This window comes from Chanodichthys erythropterus, chromosome 10, assembly GCF_024489055.1.
Source record: "Chanodichthys erythropterus isolate Z2021 chromosome 10, ASM2448905v1, whole genome shotgun sequence".
Taxonomy (NCBI): Eukaryota; Metazoa; Chordata; class Actinopteri; order Cypriniformes; family Xenocyprididae; genus Chanodichthys; species Chanodichthys erythropterus.
The window spans coordinates 46,406,334-46,420,707 of record NC_090230.1 but is presented as its reverse complement, the minus strand read 5'-3'; the positions used below and the strand labels follow the sequence as shown (position 1 = coordinate 46,420,707).

Genomic DNA, 14,374 nt, shown 5'->3' with positions numbered 1-14,374 from the left:
TCATCATCATCATCTGTTTACTGTAGATAACAAAAGCAGAAACGGGAGTTTCGAAACAATCAAGATTCTAAAAAATAAGCACTCCTTTTTTTCTTGCCATCTAATGATTGCATGAATTTGCTGCAATATTAAAGTCAGGTAATTTTTTTTTTTCTAGTGTTTTACACAATACAGATTGTTTCAAAGCAGCTTCACAGTGTAATAAAGAGGAAAATATCAGAGTCAATTGTGAAAACTTCTTCAAATATAAGATAAATTCGAATTAAAGCAGCACAACAAAGACAATAGTGCCATTATTCTGCTCAAGTCACTTCAGTTTGGTTCAGTTCAGTTCAATAACTGTCTAAATTTTGAAACAAGTTCAGTTCAGCTATAAGCATTTCTACAGAAGGCAACTTCAGCTCGAGTCAGTTTAGTGTTGAGGTTTCAAAATGCGATTCAGCTATAAAGCATCTCTAAGAAATGGAGCAGCCATTTGCGTTAGCGATAACTGGTAAATTTGATTAAACTATACGAAGGAAAAACGCACAACTTGTTATTCTGTCAAACTGGAACCTATTTTTAATTTTGTTATATATCCATTTATGGATAACAGGGTCACATACGACATGAGCAGTATGAGGGCACACCTATTACAAACATTAACACCCCCAAATGCTCTCATACATGGTTCCGGCTGACCTAATTTATACAGTCTAACACCATCTGTCCCAAATCAAATCCCTACTACATAGTGTGCGTAGCTCTTTTGTTGATCCAGTAGTTTGGTAGCATTCACACAAGCTACATTTCCCAAGCATTTTTGAAGCTCAAATCAGAAATACAACTGCTAATTGTCACTGATTGTCATTAGTATTGATTCAATGTCATTTTTGCACCCTCAATTAATGTTAAATCAATGTTAAATTTCAACAATAAATCAATGGTAATGGCATTGAATCAGGGTTACAATGTGATGTTGGTTCAACATCATGCTTCCACTGTCAGAAGATGAAACACAACTGCCACTCAAAGCCACACAGCCTGAAATCAACTGAAGATAAAAGAAGACATTAAATCTCTCAAGATCTCAGCAGAAGTTCTTTTTGAGAATTAACAGGTTTAGATGTTGATGTTTTATTAAAAATGTTTAGTCACCATTGTAGTGGTCAGTGGTTCCTTTAGTTGGGCAGTTTGACTCTGGGCTTTTTGTATAAGTTTGTTCTCTTTGTAACAGTGTTTACTAGAACACACCATTTGTTGCAAAGAAACCAGAAACAAAATGAAAGTGTGATATAGTTTTTTGAGAGATTTAATGTCTTCTTTTATCTTCAGTTGATTTCAGGCTGTGTGGCTTTGAGTGGCAGTTGTGTTTCATCTTCTGACAGTGGAAGCATGATGTTGAACCAACATCACATTGTAACCCTGATTCAATGCCATTACCATTGATTTATTGTTGAAATTTAACATTGATTTAACATTAATTGAGGGTGCAAAAATGACATTGAATCAATGTCAATGTCAATGTGTCAACGGTAACGACATTGAATCAATGTTATTTCGATCATTCATGCTATCTGGGTTTGGTGTTGGTGACATGAAACTCTCAGTCACCAGATGACCAGTAATTTATGAATTCTGGCAATGCAATGCTGTGAGAACATGAACGACGTGCTGGACAGTTGACGGCGAGTGCTGGATTTGTGTTATGAGTAATACATGAGAGGGCAGCTCTGTGACGCACACAAATACAAACATCACCATCATGGTAACACACATGACACTAAAATAATGCAACAGACATTTAACAACATAAGATAACAATAAACCCAAATGTACATAACTGATAAGAAAAACAATAAGAAGGATCATATTTATTTAAATGAAAAACATCACGTGAAGGGTTACACAGGGAACTCTAGGAATATTTTTTTTTATGTTAGTTTTTCAGTGTATATAGTAATCAAATGTGCCTTTTTTGTCTTTTACTGTTACAATAACTTTTTTTTTACTGTGCCTGAAAGGTTGCAGGCAGGGTTTTTGAGTCGTGTCATCTTAGTAAGTTGGTGAATGTTAAAATATGATATACCATTTATGTGTATTTATGTTAATCTTGATCTTGAATTTTAAGCTTGGCATCTTTCACTGAAACTGGGTGTGATCTTACACATTCATGCTTTGACCGCAGATGTTTCTTCATCGATAGCAGTTCATTTCAGGCAAACTTCTAGTTTTTAACAGATCATATTTCTTATGTAATCACAATTTTATATCTAAGCGAAGAGCGTTTTGCATTAAATGTTTTTTATTTGTCTTTATGTGCAGAACACTTGCAAATTATCACACAGGTACTCATTGTTAGTTCATATTACGTGTATCTACAGCCACATGTAAAAATATATGAATAGCACTGGATTAGATTTGAACTTAATTTTAAAGAAATGTAGCACTTTCCAAGCTATACAAAACATTATAAATAAAATAAAAAATTATTAGTAAACCTAATTAGACAAATGAAATGTCATGTCGTCCCTTGTGAAAAAAAAGTGCACTTTAGTATACTTTTATAAAGTGTACTTATTGCAAAAATAATATACTTTAAAAGAACACACTTAAGTGTGAATTAAATGTAATGTTTTCATCGCTTAAGTGCATTATATCTGTACTTAATTTCAAATATATCACATATTAAGTTCATATTAAATGCAATAAGTTGAACTTAAGAGTGATTTTTTTGAACAACTTAAGTGGTACTTTAATACAACTTTATGACAACCTTCGTAATTGCTTCTAGTACCTTTAAAATATAGTTAAAGTGCACTGCCCAATGTACTAACAAGCAATTAATGTGAACTAAAATATATTTTAATATCAGTTATCAATACACTTAAGTGTGAATTAAATGTAATGTTTTCAGCCGCTTAAGTGCATTCTATTTGTAATTAATTTCAAATATATCACAGATTAAGTTCATATTAAATGCAATAAGTTGAACTTCTGAGTGATTTTTTTAAAGCACTTAAGTAGGACTTTAATACAATTTTTTATGTACTTCAAAATATGGTAAAAGTATACTTCCGAATGTACTGACAAGCAATTAATGCGAACTTAAATATACTTTAATGTAATTTACATGCACACTATTATATAATTTAATACATTTGTAATTACATTTTTTGTACATATAATAATGAAGTTACAATTTAGTATATTTCAAAATATTACAATCAACACAAATGCAAATTGAAACCCTCTACATTTACTGACAAAATAATCTCTAAAACAAATGCACAAAAACCTTTTTGTTGATGCGCAAGAAAAACCCAAGAAACACTATACACAATCACAAACAATTACAACACTTTAACTCTCATTTAGAAAGAGTCTGGAGGACAGTGAGGCTTATATGCACTATAATTTTCTCCATCACATACAAAGGTACCTAAACCTACCCATCACAATCTTCTGCATTTTTACATTTTCAGATAAAATCATTCTGTATAAGATGATAAATAAGATAACACCCATGAATTAATACAAACAAAATGTAAAGAAAAGAAAAGATTCAAAACTTTGGGTAACACTGTACAATAATTTTCTATTAGTTAACTACTTTAGTTAACATGAACTATGAATGAAAAATACTTTAAGCATTTATAAATCCTAGTTAATATTACGTATGCATTATTAAAATCAAAAGTTGCATATGTTAATAGATAATGCACTGTAAACTAACATGAACAATAACTATACATTTTATTAACTTGAGAAAAAAAAAAATTTTATTGCCTAATGTTAACAAATATTAATACTGTAAAAAAAAGTCAATGCACATAGTTAGATAATGTTATCTAATATATTAATTGATGTTAACAAGCGAGACCTTTTGTAAAGTGTTACCTTTTGTAAACCTTGTTACTTATAAGCTCTGCAACCCTTACTAGCACAAACATTAAACAGGACAAAAAGGTTTCTTCTAAAATCTTACTCCAGCATTACAGTGAATGTAATTTTGAAAAGAAAAAACAAAACAAACAAAAAAACAATGAATTCCAAAGGCACAAAAACAAGAAAACCAAAATTGTCTGTCACCACCTTTTTTTAAGTTGTATGAAAAAGTGCTGTTTATGTCAATGTCCCAGAAGCTCTTCATCGGCAGAAAACCTTAAATGTCCATGAAGCTGCGAACCACCTCTACACAGCATGCATAAATGAACATGTTCCAAAGAGGCAAGAAAGTAAAAAAAAAAAATACCTGGAGAAAAACAAAACAAAAAAGAAGTAAGAGTCAGTCCATTATTATAATTGGTTCAATTGAATGAAATCAATAGATATAGATATATATACAGAACTCCAAAGTTTATATCCACCTTTGTAGGTTTGAAAATAATAAAAACCCATTTGGTATTCCCTAAAGGCAAAGAGTTGCTGATAGTGATTGAAGCCAAGATGTTTACTGTGTAACGATCATCTCCTCCACTTTAATACCAGTTACAGTGTGAAATAAATATGAATGAACATCTGAAGGTATGTTACAAGATACAGTACAACTGATCCATAACATGTCACATTTAATCGCTCAATCAGTGTTTCAACGCGTGGAAAGACGTCAATGAAACAGCTTGTAAACAATGTCACGTAACATCACATTTACTTCAGAAAAATCATATTCAGCATAAACTCATTAGTCAGCTATAGAGAGGAGCATTCTGCTAATTATATGCACCACATTACATATTCATTATAATTTTATTTTAAATATTTTTTTTTTATAATTAATTTATGTATTTAATGTTTGAATACATAATTTATGACAGCTACAATTTAAATGTTTATATTTCAAAAAACAATTTAGAGTAGAAATATGATTACATAATCATAACTTTATTATAAAACAAACAAATCATACAAATTAACATTGTATTTGTTTCTTTATTTAGTACTTCCCTGATGAAGCAGTTTATTCTGCAAGGTGTAAGTAAACTTTTGACCGCAACTGCATCACCCAAGATGAATTACCTCAGTCATCAGGACAACACTAGTAGAATCCTGGGAGAAGCTCCTTCACATTTCCCACAAACACCAGGATTCCAGTGACCACACCATCTTCACTGACACTGGCCTTTCAAAATAGAGAACATTTTTATAAACATTTTTATTCCTACTCTACAAGGAATTAAACATAACTTTATCAATTACACAAATATAGATAAATAACCCAAGGCCCAAGCAAATTGAGGGGTTTTGCTTTGAAAATAATTATATAATAATATCATTATTATATAAATATAAATATATAATGATTAGATGGGGATTTGTAAGTGCACAGGTGAGAATTTATTACTTGCAAACAGAAAAGATTCAAAGCATTTAAAAGCTATAAGGACAGTTGATGGCAGTGTTTTAGCTTGTAGTGTGTGATCAGGGTGGCTGAATTAATGGAAAAACATGGAACATCACCTCATCAATACAGGTCTTTGATTCCACACAGCTTGCACTGTATCTCCAATAACAAATCTGTACTGATCCTACAAAATGAATATATAAAACAACAGATAAGCACAAAAATATTACATATTACAAACACAAACAGTAATTGAACAACTAACTTTTCAAATGCAAAAAGAAAAATAGATTATAAGCATTACTGGTGGTTATAATAGCGATTAAATGTATATAATTGTCTTTAAATGTTACAAGATCAGATCTTTGAATTTAGTTCTGCAAATTTAACTTAAAGTCATTTAAAATGATTTAAAAAGTCAGAGTTCAATTAAAATATATTTTCAGCAGCCAAATTCTTTGAACACGCCCACACACGCGACCACGTTCATATTGTATAAGAAATTATTATAATGCAATCATAAATAAATTACAGGAAACATGATTAATTCACCTCCATATTGCGATTAAACTAAATAAGTTACACTCATAAGAACTGCTATGTTCCGGTGAAAAAAATAAAAATAAAGAGAGCATATATCAAGATACTTACTTGCTTCTTTATTTGTAATACATAACGTCTCATCTGTAGTCATCCAAACGTGCGCTCCTTTGTTTTCTTCTTTGATCAGCAAAGTTGCCTCGCGCATCGCGATCACAGAAAGATGGCTGAAGGTGCATTTTTCAAACTCTGGTGAAGTAATGCGCCGTCATGACGTAGTAATGTGGCGCATGCGCATGATTAAATTTGTTCAAGTTGAAGTTTTTCTAATTAGGGCCCGAGCACCGATGGTGTGAGGACCCTATTGGAATTGCTCAGCCAATTATTGTTCTTCTCCAAAATGAATCACATTTTTGAGGGCCTAAACATTCTCAAAAACTCATGAAACTTTGCACACGCGTCAGAAGTGGTGAAAATTTACATCTGATATTGGTTTCAGAATTAGGTGTGGCAAAATGGCTCGATAGCGCCACCTACAAAAATTAAATTAAGCGCCCTTCGTGCTACGTTTCACGTACAGTTATGAAATTTGGTAGACAGATGTAACAGCCCAATACCTCCAAAAAAGCCCCTGGGTGCAAAGTTTGTAAACCCAAAAGGAAGTGAGATATTTTGAATTTTCTCTACAAAATTTTGGCAGTTTTTGCCATTTCCACATGTTGTACTTTAACGAACTCCTCCTAGAGCTTTAATCAGATCAACATCATATTTGGTCAGTCTAATCTAAAGGCCTTTGAGACGTTAAATTGCGAAGATCTAGAGTTTTCGATGAAGGGCGTGTCCATGGCGGCCTGGCAAAGTTTGATGTTTCGCCATGAAACAGGAAGTTGTTGTAACTCGGGCATACAATGTCTGATCTGCCCCAAACTTCACATGTTTTATTAGAGTCCTGACCTGAAGACATCTATATGACAATATTCAGTTACAGTCATAGCGCCACCTGGGGGCATTAGGAAATGACATGTTTTACACTGTGATTAACTCCTCATAGAGATTAAACCAGATCAACATCATAATATGGCCAGTCTAATCTTAAGGCCTTTGAGATGTTAAATTGCAAAGATCTTGAGTTTTCGTTGAAGGGCATGTCCGTGGTGACCGACAAAGTCTGATGTTTCGCCATGTAAGGTGAATCACTTTTTTGAGGGCCGAAACATACTCGAAAACTCGTGAAACTTTGCAGATGCGTCAGAAGTGGTGAAAATTTACGTCTGATATGGGTTTCAGAATTAAGTGTGACAAAATGGCTCGATAGCGCCACCTAAAAAAAATCAACGAAGTGCCCCTGACACAACGTTTCACGTACAGGTATGAAGTTTGGCACACACATCTAACAGCCCAATACCTACAAATAAGTCTCTTGGAGTGAAATCTGAAAACCAACAGGAAGTGAGATATTTTGAATTTTCTTTGCAAAATTTGTGCAGTTTTTGCCATTTCCACATGTTGTACTTTAACGAACTCCTCCTAGAGCTTTGATCAGATCAACATCATATTTGGTCAGTCTAATCTAAAGACCTTTGAGATGTTAAATTGCGAAGATCTAGAGTTTTCGCTGAAGGGCGTGTCCATGGCGGCCTGGCAAAGTTCGATGTTTTGCCATGAAACAGGAAGTTGTTGTAACTCGGGCATACAATGTCTGATCTGCCCCAAACTTCACATGTTTTATTAGAGTCCTGACCTGAAGACATCTATATGACAATATTCAGTTATAGTCATAGCGCCACCTGGGGGCAACAGGAAATGACATGTTTTACACTGTGATTAACTCCTCATGGAGATTTAACCAGATCAACATCAAATGTTGCCAGTCTAATCTTAAGACCTTAGCGATGATAAATATCAAAGATCTTGAGTTTTCGTCGAAGGGCATGTCCGTGGCGGACTGACAAAGTCTGATGTTTCGCCATGAAAGAGGAAACTGTTGTAACTCAGGCATACTATGTCTGATCTGCCCCAAACTTCACATGAGTGATAAAAGTCCTGGCCTAAAGACATCTATATGGAAATATTCAGTTAGCTATAGCGCCACCTGCTGGCAGCAGGAAGTGTGGCACTTTTACATGATTTTGCCACAATTCTCCTGTATTTACTCACTTACATGCATGTTGCCCACTGTTCGCTGTATTCCTGAGGCCAACGGGTGGTGGTGAGCCCGGGTGCGAGGGCCCTTTCATCGCTGCTTGCAGCTTTAATTCATTGTTGTAGTTAGACTGTACGTTTACAGAACTTGACTCATTCACCTAACTGAAATTCAATTATTTTATAGTTTAGTCTGATTAACATTAAATGTATTTTAACTGAATATGAATTCAAATTATTTTTTAGATCTGTTAAACTTTTGCTTGCAATTAAATAGGTTTAATCAACTTAGAACAACAATGATATTATAAGTATTATACAGATATGTAAAGTACAGCACTGTTGCATTAAGTATCACAAATACAGCACTCCGTAAAAAAACAAAAAAAAAACAAAAAAAAAACATTTTATGTCAAATATTATGTAGAAAACTGACACTAGTCGAGTTTAGAGCAGGAGCTGGTGATAAAAATTTCAACAATAAGTTGTACAGGATTATACACTGTATAAGCAAGTGTTTTGAAATTCAGAAAAATAAATTTCAAGTGTATTAATGCACGCAGTATTTATTAAAGACTAAGCACATTTAAAATACATTAACAAATGTCATCTTGGACAACACACTTAAGTTGAAATTAAAATTAATTATTTTTCATGTGCTTTAATATATAAGTCAATACATCAGAATAAGTTTACTTATTTAAAACACTATAAAGTCATAATTAGGTAAAAATTAAGTGCATTTTTAAAAAGTGCTCTTAAGCATGTTTAGAAATATTGTCATGAAAGTGTACTTTCTTCAAGTACAACTTAAGTCATTATTACAAAGTGCATTTTTAAAAAAGTGTTAATAAATATTGTCATTTAAGTGTACTTTCTTTAAGTACAACTTAATAAGTCATTATTACAAAGTGCATTTTTAAAAACTGCACTTAAGCGTGTTAATAAATATTGCTATTAAAATGTACTTTTTTTAAGTACAACTTAAGTCATTATTACAAAGTGCATTTTTAAAAAGTGCACTCAAGTGTGTTAATAAACATTGTCATTAAAGTTTACTTTCTGTAAGTACAATTAATAAGTCATTATTACAAAGTGTATTTTTAAAAAGTGCACTCAAGCGTGTTAGTAAATATTGTCATTTAAGTGTACTTTCTTTAAGTACAGCTTAATTTGACATTATTACAAAGGGCATTTTTAAAAAGTGCACTCGAGCATATTAATAAATATTGTCATTAAAGTGTACTTTCTTTAAGTACAACTTAATTTGACATTATTACAAAGTGCATTTTTAAAAAGTGCACTTAAGCGTGTTAATAAATATTTTCATTAAAGTGTACTTTCTTTAAGTACAACTTAATTTGACATTATTACAAAGTGCATTTTTAAAAAGTGCACTTAAGCATGATAATAAATATTGTCATTAAAGTATATTCTATTTAAGTACACTTAAGTGGCCTTTAATTTTAATTATATTGTATTATCTGCAAGTGCACTTTTTAAAAAGTATACTAAGTACACACAAAGTACACTTTCAATACAATTAAGTGCACTTCTTTTTCACAAGGGATATCATTGGTCAGATGGCATCAGTGTGTGTGTGTGTGTGTGTGTGTGTGTGTGTGTGTGTGTGTGTGTGTGTGTGTGTGTGTGTGTGTGTGTGTGTGTGGAGACAGGCTGATTTTAATTTATTTGCTTGTGATAAAAATGTAGTGAAGACAAACAAAATGCCTTTTTGTAAAAAGTGTAATGAAAATGTCAAGGACAACATAAAATCCAACACAAGACAGGAAACATGACAGTATGCATACATGATTAGGAAGTTTAGATTTAATTTAGAGTGAAATTTTACAAAACATACAAACATACACTCTAAAAAATGCTGGGTTAAAAACAACCCAAGTTGGGTTGAAAATGGACAAACCCAGCAATTGGGTTGTTTTAACCCAGCGGTTGGGTTAAATGTTTGCCCAACCTGCTGGGTAGCTTTATTTAACTCAACTATTGTTTAAAAATTACTGTATTGCTTAATTAAAATAAACCCAAAGTATGTTGGAGATGAACATTTATTAATGTTCAATGAATAATTATTAAACAATAAACATTTATTAAATTGCTTATTAATAAATTTATATTAATAAACTATTAAACTATAAAATTTATATTAATAAAATATTAAAGCTTATTAATAAACATTCACCTTTTGTCTATTATTGTTGCCTCTAATTGCATCTGGTTTTTGGACATTGTATGGAGGGATGTTCCTTGGAAGCAGTGTGTATTTGAGATCTGATTAGCTGGTCTTCCTCTAGCGCATGTTGTGCGATCAGTTCTCCCATAATTGGTTTTAAGGACCTTTATGAATCCCAAATCTGACATATATAAAGAAAACAAAAAAACAAATAAATAAGAATTGTGGTAAAGTGTAAGCATACTGCAAGTAGATTCAAGGCTCAATGTCTCCTCCTCTTCTTCTACTTTCAATTTTACTTCTCATACTGTTCAATTTGGACATAAAAGGCCAAAACTAACTTAAGGACTGAATTACTCACCACATCTGAGGTATGCAGATCCTCCTTCACAGGTCAGTGTTCTTTTTGCTTCTGCACCTGCAGAGAAGAAACATGCTGTTTAGGTGAGATGATATAAAATGACACGAAATTAAATAACGAAATGTAAATGTCTTTTTATTTAATGAGACTATACATTATACATTAGTCAACTGACTTACCATGTTGATACAGAAACAGCAACACTGAAAATCAAAATTGGTTCTAAATCAGTATTTACCAGCGATCCAGCTTAGCTTTTGCATCAGCATGTTGAAAGTGTTTCCCCTTAGCTTTGTGAAAATGATAAATGTGATTTTTCATTTTCTGAAAATATCGGCAGAGTAGACATGGGGTCAAAGTCCAAGGATACTAATATTACAATACCCGCAAACTAATTTAGATCTCTGAGATTTTGATCAAATTGATCTGCGCCAATAGCCTTGGAGGCAGCGTACCTACATCTAGGCTAGCCTTAAACAGTCTATGAGGCTAGCGCAGTTGCACTTCAGGCGTCCCGAGATAGAGTCCTGGCTTGTGGACTTTTGTGGACGTGGACCGTCCCCATCTCACTCTCTCCCAACTTTGCTTCCTGTCAACTCACTGTTCTGTCATAATAAAGGCACAAAATTAAAAAATAAGTATTAAGGAATAAATTATAATCAAATTGCATGGCTGTACAAATTGCATGGCTGTAGTAATTTCAACTAAACTGACTTAAAAAAAATCTAATTAAATCTCGTATAACTTATTTTGATGACTTGGAAAATATGTGTTGTCGTGACTTATTCATCACATAATTTTTACAGGTATATATATGTAAGAATTATTTACATTCTGGGCATTTTTATCTAGATATTTTTGTGATCTTTGGTTAGTCATAAACATGAAATGTTTTTGTAACAAAGCTGGACTCAGGCAGAGATCCATTTGCAAGCTTTATTACAAAAGTAAGCGTGGTCATACAGGCAGGGGCAGACAGGGACAGCAAGGGACAGGCAGAATCATGGTCAGGATACAGGCAGTAGATCAGGGCAGGCAGATATCGTTCACAGTCCAGATAACAATAACCAGTCCAAAGGCAGAAGGCAGAGAATCATAAACCGGAAACAGGCAGGATCAATAACAGACAGGCAGACAGGATACAAACGCTCAGAATTGTCACAGGGTGAATCAAGACCTCGCAATGAGGTGGTGTGTGAGTGAGTCTTAAATAGTCCAGGGCTGCGTTCAGCCCTGACAAAACGTTGCAAAACGTTTTTTAAACGGAAACGGTGGTGCGTTGAACACCCCGTTCTGATGACGCAAGTGTTGACACTATGGCAGCTGAGAAGGCCATTCTTTGTGTTCTTTTTGAAGAACTTTCGGAGCCTGATGAAATCGGTATAAATACGTGTTTAATACTGCAAAATACGGTCAATATTACAGTCACTGCCCTTGCCGTCCAGAATAAAACAGAATATCCCAATCGAGTGAAGGGATTTATGGAAACTTCTAATTATTGTGATACAACATTTGCCTCGCATTTCAGGTCAAGGATAATCCACTTCTTTATCTATATATTCTTTGTCACTGTGTTATGAAATATATTAATTTTATTGTGAGTATTAGGCTTATCATTATTGCTGGTCACTATTGTTGTGCTATGGTATTGTAATATTTACCATAATCAGAGGAGTATAGAAAAGTTTATTAAAGTGTCACTTCACAATACAATAGCAAATATATAAGTATAGTATTTTTATGTTACATTAATATCCATTGTGCGAGCTGTCTCTTTAATACCGCGTGGTTTATATACATGTTGCCGCTGACATTTCTAACATAAACGAGAAAACGCATCTCAAACCTGTTGCACACCGTTTTCAGGAAACATGTCGTTCAACCCGGAAACCATCGCAAAACGTTGCGCACCGGTTTGAGCTTGAACGTGCCCCAGAGCTTCAGGAGTATGTGGCAATAGGTGATTGGTGGAGTGAGTGCATGTGATAGGCAAGGGAGGATTATGGGAAATGAAGTCTGGATTGAACAGGAACGTGACAGTTTTATGACGCAAAATACCTCAAATGTCTTTTTTATTATTGTTCAGTACAGAGCATTTCTGACTATTTATCTGCATATGTTTTGTTCAAATTTTAGACATTTATTTACGGTTTTGGCATGATAATAAAAACAGCCTCAACAAATCAAATAAACTCATACTTCTTATTAGAATGCGTCTTCTTTATTAACACACTTTTGTTTTCAGAAATGAAATATGCATTTGTTGTTGCCTGCTTTATCTGATATGATTAATGAACAGCCCAGATAACATTTCAGAAGAAAGTATAAGCTTCTAGCAGTTATTTACTTATTTAACCTACACCCAGCAGCTTTGAAGAAAATAGAAACGAAACGAGAAAATCAAAAGAAATGCTAAAGAAAACCATGCTCATTCAGGCTATTTTGTCGATCCTCCTTCTACAAAAGTTGTTTCCTGACCAACTGATACAGCTCATGCTCTGCATTAGGACAGTTTATGCTTGAGATTAAGATTTTTTATAGTTTTCATTGAGGTCTCTGAGTGAAAAACTAGATTTTCTAGAACGCAAAATGTTTCTTGTCTCGTCACATTCAGTTATGAGTTATGTGAATAAAATGTAAATTGAACCATAATTTACATTCAAAACAGAGAAATTTCTTAAAAAGTTGAGTTGCTTGCATCCCTGGGCATTACTTTCGGTCGTTCAGCATTCCCCTTTAAGTTAAATTATATAGGCCTAATTTATAATTCACATTTTATTTTTTTATCCAAACTCTGCCTGATTTCAACATGGTGAGATTGCAAAATAACCTACTATAAGCATATTAGCAGGAATTAAGCAAAAACTAAGCACTTTCATTACACTTTCTTCAAAAGGCATTTTGTTCATCATCACTACATTTCTACCACAATTTATTTAAAATCCAAATAATAATCTAAAATTGAAATAACACACACTGATGCCATTTGACCAATGATATGACATGACATTTCATCTGTCTATACTAGTAATTTTTTTATTTTATTTAGGTTTTCATGATTTGTTTAGCTTGAAAAGTGCTACATTTCTTTAAAATAAATTAATCTAATAAAATAAATTAAGTTCAAATCTAATGCAGTGCCATTCCTACATTTTTAAATGTGGCTGGAGATACACGTAATATGAAGAAACAATGAGTACGTACGTACGTACGTGTGTGTGTGTGTGTGTGTAAGTGTTCACACACACACACACACACACACACACACACACACACACACACACACACACACACACACACACACACACACACACACACACACACACACACACAGGTACTCATTGTTTCTTCATATTACGTGTATCTCCAGCCACATTTAAAAATGTAGGAATGGCACTGCATTAGATTTGAACTTAATTTATTTTATTAGATTAATTTATTTTAAAGAAATGTAGCACTTTTCAAGCTTAGAGTAAGCGTTTGACTGGTAAGCTCTTACATTTATACATTTACATGGCTAATACATTTTTCTTGATATAATTATTATTTACAAGTGGGAAAATACAGCAAATAAGCTGTTATTTGACAAAACATAGAAAGTGCATCTTGCATTTGCAACGCTGCGTTGCACAACAAACCTACTCATGCAAACTCAAATAAAATTACGCAGTTGTAGTAAATCTGCATGTTGATGTTGTGAAATGTATATTATTACAAATAAAACTACTAAGTATGGGCAAAAACACTGGTTTCTTCGTTTCAGATTGTGAAATGGATCACCAGCAGACCCCGGCACAGACGGGCTCACATCAGCAGG

At 33.3% G+C, this 14,374-nt stretch overlaps 1 long non-coding RNA gene across 1 annotated transcript; it reads right to left on the bottom strand.

Annotated features, from left to right (window-relative positions):
* Positions 1–4,997: 4,997 nt before the first annotated feature.
* LOC137029680 (uncharacterized) lies at positions 4,998–6,075 on the bottom strand. Its single transcript, XR_010896314.1, has 3 exons — positions 5,975–6,075; positions 5,440–5,507; positions 4,998–5,101 (listed from the first exon to the last, which is right to left on the bottom strand). It is a non-coding gene; the product is annotated as an uncharacterized lncRNA (long non-coding RNA).
* Positions 6,076–14,374: the final 8,299 nt, after the last annotated feature.